Genomic DNA, 3,496 nt, shown 5'->3' with positions numbered 1-3,496 from the left:
CATCGCCTACAACGTTAATTCCCGCGTTGAGAGCTTCTTTACCGACTGCTCGAGCTGCACTACCGAGGAAGGGCAGAGTTCGACGAAAGAGGCCCCCAAGGAAAGCCCCAATTCCATGGCCCCATTGATATGGGCTCCCAACATAGACCCATCTGAAATTATTGTATCTCTCCACTGACCCTCCACCCGCCTGGTTCGCGTAATATGCCGTGTAAGAACTCATTTTGCTCGTTAATCAATTCTGTTGAAATGAAATGTCACGTTCAAGGGTCCGTACTCGAATGGTATCATTTTACCACGATTGCACCTTATATCTATTTCAATTGTGCGAAATGAGTATCTCATCAACGGAATATAATGAGGATTTGAAAAAGTAGCACAGTGTGTGGCTCCATATGTATAACCAGAAGCATTGAATGGTACCACTCGTAAAAGAGATGACTGCACATCACCTGTTACATAGGGTACACAAAGGTCACTATAGATGAACAAGCCTTCAGGTAAACCCCTGGCCAGACTGGCAGGTAGATATCCCTCACAATACGGCTTTGCGTTTGTGAAACTGTGCACGCACATCTCAAACCCCAACATATCAGCCAATTTATCCGAAAAGTCTAATGCGTGTACCGTGCTACCGCATGTTTTGGAGGTGCAATGTCTTCCAATTTTCACAAAGCCTTGTTGGGTAGAATATTCAAATTTTCCACGATCCTTCAAGTGTGCAAAGTTATTCATGAAACCTACGAGATCGGTCAGGTCCTTGAAAACCGCAGTAGGTAGAAAAAATGTTTGTGGTAGATTTGCCTTGCCCTTATTGTCTTTTCCGCTACTAACAAAGTTGATGGAGGCATCTTTCCTATCACGTATATGTAAAAAATTACAAGGAAACTGTATTTCACTCAGGCCCACAACCCATTCTCCTTCCAACTCAACTTGTTTCGGGAGTAATGTTGTATATTTTGATGCTGTATTATCAGGATGATAGTCCATGCTGCTGTTGCTTGGGAGTACCATATAAAATTCGTTCCTCTTCATTTTTTTCCAATGACGTGCAGCTCTGACGCAGGTATCCACGAATCAAATTTATCAGGATATCCCTCCCAATGAACAAGAATTTGTTTATTTTTTCCTTTTTCTTTAGAGCGTATGACACGTCCAACAACGAATTCGTCCTTGTCCGTTTGTTTATTGACAAGCACCAACTCTGGCTCGTAAAAAAATCTTTCAATTTGTTCATCAGCTAAATCTTTCAGCTCGTATATTGGTAATGATTGTTTGAGGACTGCTTTCGTTATTTGGAATATTTTTTTACTCGAATTGGTCTCATATCCTTTCTCAAAGATGCGCACATAGTCCACGACTTTGTATTTAAAGGTTTCTTTACGAGATTTCTCCGACTTGTACCGATTTTGTATATTACGCCATGCATATGGAGCATTATCGATATTAACAGTCGCAGGTGCCATTTTTATTGATGAATGTCTCGAGTTGTTATAAGAGTCGACAATTTGTTCCAACACATCCATATATTTATATGTTCGACTATGTGTAAAGTAACGCCACATGCGCTCCTTCAGTGTCCGATTGAAACGTTCCACGATTGCGGCTTTTATGTCAGGATTACGCGCAACACGAAATTGAATTTTTTTATCAGAGAAAAATTTTTGGACACTGCTAGCCATAAATTCTTTTCCCTTGTCAGTTTGTATACAAACAGGCACACGACCACCGCTCCTTCCCATTATACGTTTAAAGCCCTCGAGTACCTGCGGTGCCGACTTGTCCTTCAATGGTTCAACCCAGGCAAACTTGCTTAAAACGTCAATGACCACAAGTAAATATGAAATCCCATCATTGCATGTCTTCAGTGATCTCAATTCAACCAAATCAGCCTCCCATACATCATCAATGTTTGTCACTGTATAATGTAACCGTGGAAATTTACGTCTGATGGGTCTATGGAGAGTATAAGTATTCTGTGCGTTTAGCCAATTTTTTATTTTATTTTTTTCAATTTCATTCTTATATTTTGTGAGAATATTTCGTGGTCCCGGATAAGCCACAGGCTCTGGAGGATGAAAATAGGCCCCCGATAGTTTGACTTGTTCTAAAATTGAAGCCATGATGAAAGTCCTGAGGTCTTTTTTTATTTTTTGCCGTACGGAGAAAAAACTCGCACTCTGCTCTTCAAATTCCGACGAGTACGGTGCACGAGCGAGCTGCGGGGTGTACCACCCTCCTCTTCAAAGCTTTCGTCCTCCGAAATCTCAGGCTGTACTTTGGGCCTACTAGAGGGTATTTGCGGTACACGATGAAATTTAGGGTTACCCATAAACTCGCGAGGTGTATTTATACTATGGAGATACACGGCAAAATGTTCCCAGCCTTTAGCTTGACAAGTTTTACGGGCTCTGACCACATCTTGAATTAAATCGACAATATTCACGCCATCAAGTGATTGACCATTCAAAGTCACTTGTCCCCTTGCATCCCACTTGAGTTTTCTTCCAGTGTCTACTTTATCGATGTATTCCAAAATACTCGAGGCTTTTCTTTGGAAGGTCGCAGGTATAGTCGCTACAATAGCTTTTGGATCGTATCGTTCGCTAGACCCCGTCTCGTCGGGGGTCTCCGTTTCTTGCACAGGTACTTTACTCTGCTGTGTATAAAACAAATAGCGTCTCAAAACGTCATTATACAATTTCCATTTCTCATGATCATCCTTGGGTGTTTTTGCATTCAAAATTTCCAATAATTGAGCATCCAATCGACTTGTATTAGTGCCAGGGGTTTGAGCTGATGGTTGAATCTCTTTAGCCAGCTCCGTTAGAACGTGATGAAAGTCATGTGTAGAATTTTTCTTCAATTTTTCCACACCGTGTTCCGGCACAAGTATCATTTTTCGTGCATGTTCCATGATTATACAACAGCTGAAATGATTGCGCTAATGAGAGGCCCCAATAACATGGGCAGGAATGCGCCGCCTTTCTGATTGAGAATTTTTTTCTTGCTGGATAAACTCTGTCTTTTGTCTGCCAACTTTCTCAAGATTTTTTTATGTTTACACAATTTCGATTTTTCACAATTTTTCAATGGAATATTCCCATGTAATAAATTCAGAGCACACTCGCAAATACAACGAATCAAATCTTTATTGGCGTGTTGTATTAATGCTCGTCGTAGTCTCGGTGGGGCGTGGATCAGTACGTGTAATAAGGCTGTATTTTTTTTCAACGACTTGCAAACACAGCCGCTTCCAGAGCGACTTGTCTTTGCCATTACACACGAACGACTGGTACACCACGTGATGAGCCTCCCCCTTTTATATTGTTTTCCTTTCGTGGAACATAAACATAGTGATAGGGGTCGCTGGGGAATACACTGGTACGGAATCTGCAGTTTTCAGGAGTCGACTGTTTTAAATCAAGCAGCAAATATCCATGAGCCTGCGATGTCGCATCGAAATATGCCTCTTGTAAAAATTTTGGATCCTCAG

The sequence above is a fragment of the Diachasma alloeum genome, unplaced genomic scaffold (assembly GCF_001412515.2).
Source record: "Diachasma alloeum isolate Michigan unplaced genomic scaffold, Dall2.0 Dall_scaffold_00490, whole genome shotgun sequence".
In the NCBI taxonomy this organism is placed as follows: domain Eukaryota; kingdom Metazoa; phylum Arthropoda; class Insecta; order Hymenoptera; family Braconidae; genus Diachasma; species Diachasma alloeum.
The sequence above is the reverse complement of the archived record's forward strand: the minus strand, read 5'-3'. Positions refer to the sequence as shown.